General features: G+C 30.6%; 1 long non-coding RNA gene across 1 annotated transcript; it reads right to left on the bottom strand.

Moving 5' to 3' along the window:
* Positions 1–7,185: 7,185 nt before the first annotated feature.
* LOC134690345 (uncharacterized) lies at positions 7,186–11,429 on the bottom strand. Its single transcript, XR_010101913.1, has 2 exons — positions 11,006–11,429; positions 7,186–7,997 (listed from the first exon to the last, which is right to left on the bottom strand). It is a non-coding gene; the product is annotated as an uncharacterized LOC134690345 (long non-coding RNA).
* Between the last annotated feature and the right edge of the window lie 1,348 nt (positions 11,430–12,777).

Here is a 12,777-nt window from a genome sequence, read left to right as displayed (position 1 = left end):
TTTGTCTAACACAGTTAGCATCGAAATCTCTATCTATAGCCGAGAAACTGACAGTGCAGAATATTTCAAAAGAGAAGGTAGTTGTCTAGGTTAATATTGTAATTCCGTATTAATCTGTTCTATTACTACCTCTTTCATATTCTATGACTTTGCACCAGTGCAAAACAAATATGTATAACATGTAACTATAAATAATGAAGACATACTCATTTCACTTGTACAATGAATGGGCAATAATAGTATATATACCTAATAGCGCGTCCATATGTTATTTCTGGTTTATTAGGAAGTAAATAAAAATGTCCGTTTATCAATTGGTTATGGACTGTGTATATTTCCATTCATCTTTCTTTTTCTAAACTGAAAAAAACGTGCCAGGTATATCGTTTTTTTTTTCTTTTTAAATGTTAAGAAACTAAAATTATATTTGAAAGAGTATAAATACATTTAAGTTTGACATTGTTTATCGGAGCATAACTAAATTGCTGATGATCACATGACTTAAAAGCTTCCATCCAAACATATTATCATTCTTCTACAAAAGGGCACATTTATTACTATTGCAAACACAAACACCCAAAAACATCAGACAAAGGCGAAAAACAAACGGAAGTCTCATAAAGATGTTTGCATCTGCGTGTTATGTACATGATGTTCACACAATTATTCTCAAAATTAATGAATAAACGTGAACAGAAGATACAGTTAATGTTTAACTTTAATGTGCTTATAATGCAATAATATCAAACTGTGTTAATCCACATGTTTTGTTTCTATGTTGAAGTGGACTATCGTAAGACTATCTGCTCTTTTTATGGTATTATATAATGAATATGCGTTTACAGACATTAACACATGTCTGTTTAATATTAAACAATCAACTTGAAGAAAATCAATATTACAATATCAGTAATTGTTTATGTTCTAAAACATTTAACAGATAAGTTTTGAATAAACACAGATGTTTATCAGACAATGTGACAAATAACACAACTTGTTCTAATGTAAATAAAACCATGGTCAAAATAATGTTATTTGGTAGCGACATTCATTACAAGCTAAAACCTCATTTTTGAATATTAATCATATTTAATACGATATGGTTTTTAAATTATATCTCTCATCGGAATGATATTATTATTATTTAGCAAATGTTTTTAATCTATCCAGATTTACAACAAAAACAACAGAATAATAAGTCTCTTACCTATTGCACACACATTGACCTATGAAAACACACACATACACACGTAAAGATGTGATTTGTCTTTAGAATCTATCTTATAATGATCAAATATGTTAAATTATTCAATTTGTAATCTCTCAATGTTTCATTAAAAGTGCACATAGATTGTCTGTATGTATGGTTGTTATAAAGAAAACTTCAACTGTAATTAGTTTGTGCTGAAAGGTTTATATAATTCTGAACACGTATCAATACAATACACTTAGAACTTTATATAGAATATGATAACATGTGAAGAACATATATAAAGTACACTAAACATCAGAAAATAAAGTCCTACGGCGATTCTTCTATTTCGTTAAATGAAGTTTTTGTATCTGAATCACCAATTAGATAAATAACCTTAAACCTTGCTTTATTTGATCAAATATGTTCATCACTTTGAGTATATGTTGTATTTTTATTCTTCAACAAACAAATTACAGACAGCTTCATATCAATTTCAAAATGGCAAGAATTAGAAAAAAAAATGTTACAAGATATAAGAAAAACTAAGACTAAGACGTAAAACCAACCAACGATAGAGGTGTAAGAAGTTGAAAATGTTGTCTTTGATTTTTGGATAAAGTACCAGAATGTACCAGCATTGATTGCAACCTTCATATGCGACAAGCAATTACACAATACATATATGGATTGCACTTCATCAAATCTATACAAAACAACGCATTACTACTTCTATGTGAATGATTCAAATATGTATTACTAAGGTTCAATGGAGACCTAACTCTAAACCAAACCAAAAACAACATGATATTTTGACTGTCTAAACTTGAATTCGTACGTACGAGTTTGTGCATCGATAAAGGAGTAGCAGTTTTTCAAACTTAACTGTGTGTACGTAATATTAAATCCTTTGGTTTTGACATATGGTAAAAATTAGGGGTACTTTGATTTTTTCAATAGCGTTGATTTTGCCTTATCACGACATCGGCCAGTACATTAGGATTATACTTGCCCTTTAAATAAAATGCCAATATGCAAATTCCTATGTCGAATCAATAGTTTGTCAACATTAAGGATGTTCGCTACTCTGTTTAAAACTATCAAGCTTTTTAAAAGACTGTTATAAATTGAAAGAATATCAATAAAGAAACTAAAAAAGCAGAAAAGAATGGAGGATGTGCGTGCTTGTTTTTGAGATATAAGCCAATGAAAATTTGGCGGGAAATAATTCTCTCTAGATTTTTCTTTCACTCAACATTGGCACCTTTATTGTTTCAAAAACTATGAAAAAATAACTAGGATTTTATAATATTTTGAAATCTGGCTTTTTAAACTTTATATAATAAAATTATGAAAAGAAAAGTAGGGGTTAGTGGGCAAAATATTTTAATGACAATACTTGGATAAAACCAGAGGATTCCGAAAATCTGGCAAAAATTCAAAAAGTAGAGGAGCAAACATCCTTAAGGTGACACTACTGGACGAAAAAACGTCTGTCCATACCAGTAACAGTCGTTCTAAGACTGATAAGGTCTGTTAAATTTCACTGCTTCAGTTATTTTGTAACTGTCCCAACTTTAAAAGTGTTTGTCTACAACATAATTCGACTGCAACAACGCAAGAAATAACTGCCACAGACATTAAAGGACTGATACAACTATTTCAAAGTTGCAACAGTTGATTTACAACTGTCCCAACTCGAAAAACGTTGCAACAGTCATAAATAAACTGATTAAACTCCTAAAGGGTTGTCACAGTCGTAATAAAACTGATGCAACTATTTGAAAGTTGTAACAGTTATTTTATTACTGTCCCAACACAGAAAACGTTGAAATAGTCATAAATAAACTGTTTAAACGCAGAAAAAGTTGTAACAGTTAAAATATAATAGCTTCAACCATTGTATAGGCAAAGCTTATTTATAAGCGTAGCAACTTCCAAACATTGATCTTTGTGTATACTTAAAAGTCACGGATACAAAATGTCGGACAGTCAGGCCCGGGATAAAGGTTAAAATATTTGTAAAACAATTTTACCGTGTGAAATATAAGGTTGTGACAAAGAGAAACAACTTTCATTCCCATTTAATACATTAATTTTAGATAGATATTGATTTAAAAAAAAATAGTATTTTGAAATATTTGCCGCTGAACACATTTTTGTATTCCTCGGTTATTTATATAATGTGCTGAATTTATATATTTTTTTAACACTTCCTCGCCCTTATCTCTTCGAACAAATAAAATCGGAACCAGCACTAGATACCTGCAATTTCACTAGATAAAATATAACTGCTAACAGAAAAAATCGAAAAACGTTACCCAATATATTTGTAAACCAAATGTATCTTTATAACTGAATTAACAGTTGACAATTTTTAATATTATTTTTTTTTTATCAAATTAGTAAGGTGTGAAATCATTCATGCATACACAATTGTTTTCAATATCCGTAGTTTTACGAATCAAATTACTTCATATAACGCTCAATATACATGATATATTCTAAACCTAGCGGGGAACTCCTATTACACACACTTGTCAAACTTATCCCCATGTAAAACTGCTTTATATTTTTTGAGGGCTTATTTCAGACACTTATTCTGAGCTTTTATTCGGGGCTACATTTTTTTCTTTTAAAAATTACAAATATTGCCATATTAACCATTTTGATTTCTATACATGTAAAAAATATAATCAAAGCTATCACGGACATTAACACTTCTTTTGCAGCTATGGAAAACAAATCTTAAATCTATCCAAATTTAATTTATTCTATTTTATCGTATTTTATTTTAGAATAGTTCAATATTAACTCGACTTTGTACTGTATATTGTACGGAATGGTCTATGTAATTGATACACGTTGATACATATAAATAGCACGTCAGCATTCACGATTGAGGTAAACAAATATTATCACTCGCGAGAAAAATTCATATTTTCACCGGATTTTTCGCAAACAATTTACCATACATATTTTGTACATATGTAAATACTATAGTAGATGGACGTACTGTACATACAAGACCCGACAAAATAACTAGCGCAAGTGAAAGTTCAAATGTTCAAAACAAGAAAACTCGCATTGTTTCAGACAGGAAAATCAAATCTTCTTTTATTTTTTTTCACATCACGGTTTAGAACTTGATGTATTTGGTCAATTCTAAAGACTGACATCGGATTCTCTTACGTGGTTTCAGTTGATCAGATGTCGTACTGATTACGTTTATCCAAAATATTTTCCCATTTCAATTGTTCAAATTCAAATTATTTAATCTTGTAAACGCTTGTACAATAATGACATACTATTCCATTAGTAAAGAAAACTAACAATGTTACTAGATGTAGACAATATTCAGGGTCCCTTAATATTTTTTTTGTTTGGTGTGAGCAGAGGCTCCGTGTTGAAGGCCTTACATTGACCTATAATGGTGTACTATTATAAATTGTTATTTGAATGGAGATTTGTTTCATTGGCACACACACCCCATCTCCCTATATCTATGACAGTATAGTAATGGAAATTTTAAAAATGGTCACATTTATAAATTACGAAAATGGGTCCCATATTCTGAATTCATATATATGTTCCAGACCGTATGAGTATTTGGACCGTACGCGTACAGTCTGGACCGTATGCGTACTTTTTCAAAATATGCATACGGTTGGGAGGCCCCCTCTTTTGTTGAAAAAATTTGGTTGATTATATAGGGATTCATTGAAGCATGACTGGAGTGGGCCCCCTCTTAGGTCAGTCAGCGGACCTTAGAAAAAGTTCTGAATCCGCCACTGTAAATGTAAAAAATACGACGTTTTTATTAGAAGCAAGTGTCACCTTTGGCCAGAGTAACAAAATAGAATTCACGAATATACAATTAAAAAACATTTAATTTCAATTGTTTGCTTATTCACTTTATCCATCATTTTGAAATAATTACAATTGTATAAATAAGTGTTTGTTTAAATTTAACCCATATTCTCCCAAAACATGTATGATCAGCTGGACCGTACGCGTATACATATATGGTCCGGTCCAAATACTCATATACGGTCTGGAACATATACCTTAGAAAAAAAAACATTGACTCGTTTCATCCCGGATGGCAACTATTAAAGAACCTACCAAGTGTATTCATTGTAAATTGTTTTTTTTTCCTGAACATGCATGTAATATTTGCTACTGGACAATAGCAAATTAAAACCCCAAAAATATGCTTCCAAACATAAACATTATAATTAAATTACAACAAACAGCTCACTAATAGCGCATTATACATGTATGACTTTGTAATGCTTATTGTGTTTATGGAAAACAATGGGAAAATGTTGCTAAACATCTTAGGTCATATATTAAGAACGCATTTATTCAAAAGCAGATAGAATGGATTTGTAGAAAAAAACATGAATAAGGGCAGAAAATCACCTATTAGAGTACAAGTCTTTGGTTAAACACAATATATTTGTCATCATTGATGTATCAATGTTGCTTTTGTATACATGGTATAAAAATCAAACTTGGGTTTCTCATCTAAACTTGTTTACATTGCGTTACATCATCCAATATGGCTAGGCCTGTTATAGGTTTTTCATTATCACACTTATGCGGAACTGATTTTGCTCATTGTTGAAGGATGTACAGTTACTAACAATTACATCACTTGGCTTACGATTGATGGTCGTCTTATTGAAATTCATACCACATCTTCTTATACTGGTTATCATACAATATTCATGTTATACAATACCTAGTATTATCAAATGAATTATAACTATTGTTAATAGTTGTCAGACTTTTGTTATCAAAAAGCAGCTACATGTGTATAATCGATAGGGTAGACATGATTAATGGTGTCAAATGTAAACAAGAGTGACTGCAAATGCAAAAATGTCATGTCTGCTTTTCCTACATGTATGAAGGTTTTAGTACATGTACAAGTATCACTCAAACTTTCCATTTTTTAAAACCTTTGAAAAAGAAGTCACAGTAAAATTAGCCATGCCAGACAGATGATGTACACCATACCAACTGACATTCCATACACAAAATTTAGTGATTTATACTGTCTGTGAAATAGACTTAACATTCTTAACATCCAAACCATGAAAATTGAACATTGCCCAATGAAACATGAAATGAGGTCATGGTCAGATGTAAAGCCTGCCTATCAAACTTGTACACCTTATGAATATCCAATAATATGCCAAAAATAGTGATCCTATACATGTGATGCATGTACGTGTAGTTTATACTGTAGCATCTGAGAAAAATTTGGAAATAGATCAAACAACAAAAACTAAGCATTGTTCAATGAACCATGACATTTTCATTGACGTCAAAGTCCCATGTACATGTAAGTCTTGCAATAAATTAGACATTTATTCACCTCACTCATTTCATACACCAAATATATATAATTGACCTACTTTTCCTACTGCTTGTAGTATTTAACATGTGTGAGAAACAAACTTGACAAATTACATGTAACTGAAGTAACCTTAATCACTGATCCATGAAATGAAGTCAGGATCAGGCCAACCTTGCCTGACAGACAATGAGACATATAGACCTTTCAAGATACCTATATACATGTATATATATGGGCATACCATAAAAATTAATCCATGTTGTACATGTAAGACTTAGAGTGTATTTCACTGTGACTGTTCAAACAGTAATATTTTTTTGGGAACAGTTACATGTACATGTAGCATGATGTAGTGTACCATGAAAACTAGGTAAAGTGCAAGGGACAAGTCACTAACAGAAATGTCATAACATAAGGAAGTATCCAGGCCTTTCAGCTTCTAAAATGTATCTGGTGAAGCTTAAATACAAAACGGTACGTTGTAGCCAGATTGTAATACCAATTTCTTGCATGCATGTACTTCAACTTTTGTTGCAGGTGGAATAATAAAATTATACTTTAAAGTACATGCATGGTTTATTTGTTTCAAATACTTGGCCACTAATCATGCTAATTAAGATATTAATTTAATTCTAATTCAGACTTTAATAATTTAACTACATGTACAGCAAGCAGTCATTTGACACTAAACAATTGACACGGACTGCACGAGACCCTCATAGTTGGTTGAGATCTTTTTACACACCCTGGACACGCTGGTGGTAGTTAACAATTGCAATGCAAACATAAACTTCAGATATGATATACATGTACTGTTTTGTAAATTTCACTGAAGCTAGAAATTCACATTATCCATATTCATGATTTTGTTATTATATTAAATCCACTAATTAAAAGTATTCATGAATTCAGATATGATGCACTAGTATTGGTAGTATTAACTGAAACTGTGAATTTTCATTATTCCAAATTGCTATTTCAAATGAATAATTATCCTGGGTATTCATGGAACTCAGAAACAATGTACATGTATGATTGCAATATTAATATGCACTACAACTATGGAATTTTGTAATTCCAAATTCACAATTGATCATAATTGATGATAATCCAAGGTGTTTAGTCCTCCAGTAATGTGGTCCTCCTTTAATACAATATGTAAGTTTCCTATTTGTACAAGGCACAATTTTCTTCTTGTTCAATTTAATCAGAACATCACATCATCAACATTGAATAATGCTGCAAGCCCTATTCTTTATTTCAAAAACAATAGATAACTAGTATAAAATAATGAATTAATCCATTGTTTCACAATTTGCAGCTATGAGAGCATCTCAGTGACATCTATATTTCCTATGCATCAAAGTGCACATGTACTAGCAGGCGTCATATTCTAAGTGGGAATCATGGTCAAACCAATACATATTCAGTATAATTCTACAAAATAAAATATACATTTAGACTCAAGAACAGTAAATGTTTAACTAATAATAAATACATGAAATATATAATACTACATATATATACATTTTGCATTAATAAGAAAGTTAATCACAATAACTGTATTAACCTGGATAAAACTAGCAATTCTCATTTGATAACCGAAAAATTCAAGCACTAATACAATTCTATTTTCAAGTCCCTATTAACAAGAAAAATAAATCTTTTAAGGGGGTCTAAATGTTATATAGTGTTGTCTTTTTTCCTGCATTAATGATTTTTTAAGTGTGATTGTGTACTTTCATTGAAGGGTTACTGTCTTACTGAGGCTCACACCATACTTTATTTCATCAATTCTTTAAAGTCAGACATCATGGACATAGTTATTTCCCTCTAAAACACAACAGGTTATTTCTTTTGTTCATTTTAATTATGTTTATCATTTAATATGAAATATATTGATACTACAAACATGACAAAAGAAAAGTTTAAGGAATGAAAAAATAAAATAAATAAATAAATGCACTGTTACTTTATACATGTTATACATGTAGATGATATTGACTTTGCCTTTATCCAGTGCATATAATGAATAAACCTTTGTAATGTAAATATATTGTTCCAAGAAATAACCATCCCAGGCTAGGCAATGTTTTAAATCCTTGAGTTTAATAATATTTACATTTTTTGTGTTACCCTGAATACTTTTTATTTATTCATTTGTTATTACAGCTTGCATTAAATAATGCTTTGCAGATCAGACAACACTTTTTTTTAATAAATCAATATCTAGATTACTTTTAAAATTTGCATATTTAAATCCAAAATAATAGTATATCCTATCTTAAATCATAATTTGTTTTGAAAAAGTTATTAAAATTTTGAAGAGGACAATTTTGATAATCATGATAATTTGTGAACATTTTATAAAATCATATCATTATACCAATTACAGATTAAATGTTCCCCCAGGGCAATAAACTATTGTGTCTTAATTTGTATATTAGTTACATCATTTCTGATTATTACCAATGGATATCCAATGTTAACATCCTGATTATTACCTATTTTAAGGTCACATTTGCATGGTCATATTCAGTAAATACAAATATTTTAATTGTTTATTTTGAATTTGAATAAAAAAAAAATATAAATAGACTAAATTAGTAGATACAACATGTACCATTAACACATTAAATTTTATGACAACTTACTGGATAATACTATATCTATAAAAAATATTTTGAGCTTCATAAAATACTTTGCACAAAATCTGCAGTGGTATGTGAATGCACATGATCAAAGGAGATGTGGGATATATCAATGATGCATCAACCCAAAAGTTAGGCAACAATAAAGTAACCAAAATACAATTGAATGTGTGTCAAAAAATATGACTCATGATTAGAAGGTCCTTAATCATTGCGGAATAAATAAAAAGACCAATGAATGTTACTACTTGTAAGTGAGATAACATGTATGGCACAAATTAATTTTGAAAACCCATGCTAACAGGGCACAATTTATATAAAAAATTTCACATGAAATAATTATATATAGTTTAGGTTCAACACATGTTCAAAGTATTAACAAATTATAGTGATTTAATATAAATTCTATGTTAAATCTAAAAAGAATAAAATAATTATGATGCTAGCTTTGCTCTTTTAATATGTGTTTTTTAAACAATGTAGTACATCAATGTACATGATAAAACAATTACTAATTGAATTAACACAATTTGTTTCATCAAGTGTGTGTAAATGGCAACTGTTTATGACTCTGTGTCTTGTTTCAGGAACATTAATTTAATAATATTGTTTTATTTTGATGATTAATGCTATTTTAAAATACCTATTCACTTAATGCCTGCTATTATCAAATTGATAATGTTTTGTTGTCCATGATTTGAGAATTATTTTAAATCTAAATGAAAGTGGACACTTGCTAAATAAGTCACTATTTAATCTTAAAGTTAATAATTTCATAACATTTTATGATCAAATCATATGTTTTTGTACTATCATGACTATGCATGATTTTTTTTATGGAAATTGTGACATCACAATGCATTCTTAATAGAACAAAAACTATCAGGTGATATTGGTTTTAAAACAAAACCAAGGAAATTATCAGGTGATAAAACAAAACCAAGGAAATCCTAGTAATCCAGCATAAGCATGATAAGAAACACATTAATATGGATACGTACATGTAAAGATCGGTTGGTTGTTGGTTATATAAAATGTCCAGTGACAAGTGTTTCATGCAAATTTAGGACCCGAGTTAGTAATTCATTAACATACAATATGTACACTACATGATATATAGGTCAGTGGCAGATCCAGAACTTTTCATAAGGGACAGGGACGCTGACTGCCCTTAGGGGCAAGGATCCAGTCATGCATGAGTGATTCCCTATATAATCCACCAAATTTTTCCCACAAAAAAGGAGAGGATAGCTATAGTAACCTTTTTTGTATTCCACTCAGGGTGATGTATGCAAAATAGTTAAGGGAATAAATGACATACACATGATAATAGGGCGAGGGGAACAGTGTCCTTTTTAACTTTCAGTGATTTCATTTATTATGATGCACAACTTTTACATTGCAGCTCAAAGCCTATATTTTCCCAGGAATATGCAACTATGTACGAGTGTGGTAATATAGAACTCGATTCATAGCTATATAGCCTATCGGGGTATCTCAATATAGATTCCGTAGGATCAGTGGCGGATCCAGCAATTTAAAAAAGGGGGGGGGGTCAAACCCAGGACAAAAAAGGGGGTCCCACTATATGTCCCCATTAAAATGCATTGAGCGGCCCGGCAAAAAGCAGGGGGGGGGGGGGGTCGAACCCTCGGAACCCTCCCCTTGGATCCGCCAATGAGAACAAATATTGTAAGGTCTGTAAGCCGACAAATGTGCACATTTCCCCTTCAAAATTATCAATCCATGATTATTCGATAGACATGCTTTAAAATATTGATAATTTCTACTCACCGATTGTAATTTCCAGCTCAGATTATTGAACATGTGGTCTAACATCTGTAGTTTTACCTGTGTAAAAATAAAGTTTGCCGACCTGAGGTCTGGGGTTTTTTGCCGACAAAAAATTAAAGAGGGTAAATCGTTTACGGTGAAGAATTGTTTTCCGTTTTTTTATGAAACTTGACAGATTTTACTAATTATTTTTTTAATCATCGGAAATGTCCCTCTTGGTGTAATTCGAATTAAAACTGTTTTATTATGATGTACAATATTGGTAACTTAGTCATAATCTTTAAATTTATTTCAGGTACACCCTTGTACATTTTTCTATTGCGCAGAATTTATCAAAACTTTTTCAAGTATAAATTTGAATGAATCCATTATCATCTTCTCATTCTTCTGCAATAATATTAAAACTCTATTTAAAACGAAAGCTTCTGGTTTTAAAACCAGTTATGAACGAAAATGTTATATAACATATATTATAAGATAAAAAAGGATATCAAAAGGATTATTTAAAGCAAGTGATTTGAAGTCAAACGCACATGACTGTCAAAAATGAACGGACAATGCCACGGTAATAAATGGAAAACGACAAAAGACAAACAACGATCGCAAAATAAATGAATAAACAGCAAAACATGTTTACAATCGCACAAAAGACGAGAATAGTATAAGTTATGGACTATTTCACAACAAAATAAAATCTTGAGAGCTGGGTGAGACGTAATTTTTGTTTACACCGATGGGCTACCATTACGCTAAAATATTTGTATTAAAACATTTACCGACTGTATGAACCTATGAAGTGTTTGTTTTAAACATTTAACGACTGTGTCAACCTTTTATAAGTTGTAATAAACATTTAATTACTGTGCCAACCTTTAGAAAGTTGTAACAAACATTTATCGACTGTCACAACTCTTAAAACGTTGTGACAAACATTTTTTGACTGCATCAACGTCTGAAAGGTTGACACAAACAGATTTTAACTGTCCCAACTATTAAAAGGTTGGGACGGACATTATGCAACTGCCACAACTATTAGAAAGACTGTAATCAATATATTTTGACTATGACAACGCCGAAAACCACTGAAACAGTTCTGAAATGACTGATGGTAGCATTATTTGACTTTCACAACCCATAGAAACGTTGGGACAGACATAAATGAACTGTTGCAACGAAATATGATAGATTTGACAGTCATTACTTGTCTTTAACAGACAAAGACAGTCGTACAACGACTGTTACTGGTATGGACAGTTGTTTTTTCGTCCAGTAGTGTGAATTGTACAGTATTTTTGGCTTTTGTTTCGTATACAAATGATCATTGTCTACTTTGAAAACTGTTGGCCTTTTTAGTCAGAAATCAGAAGCGTAACCGTAGTTAGTAGTACTACTAATATATAAAATGACGAAATATTATATTTTAATATGCGTTTAAACAGATTTATTTTGATAGTGTATCTACCATTAGAACATTAAAATTACTGAAATTAATGACAAACAGTTTATCTTGAGATACTATTTTGATATCACACAAATGATTAAAAAAACTACAGTTTATATATTTTACTTTTCACAAATAGAATGAAGCACATTCAATCATAATGTGTTGAAACATAGATATCAAGGTGAGCGACATGAAACTTAATGATCAGATAAACTGGTATCTAATAATACAGAAGCAAAACATTCTTAACACATGCAATAAGACACTCTCTGTATAGACATATTTACGAGAAAGATAAAGTGAACACCATCGTATATTAAACTAAAAT

This window comes from Mytilus trossulus, chromosome 11, assembly GCF_036588685.1.
Source record: "Mytilus trossulus isolate FHL-02 chromosome 11, PNRI_Mtr1.1.1.hap1, whole genome shotgun sequence".
Classification (NCBI taxonomy): domain Eukaryota; kingdom Metazoa; phylum Mollusca; class Bivalvia; order Mytilida; family Mytilidae; genus Mytilus; species Mytilus trossulus.
This window is presented reverse-complemented; position numbering and strand designations above follow the sequence as displayed.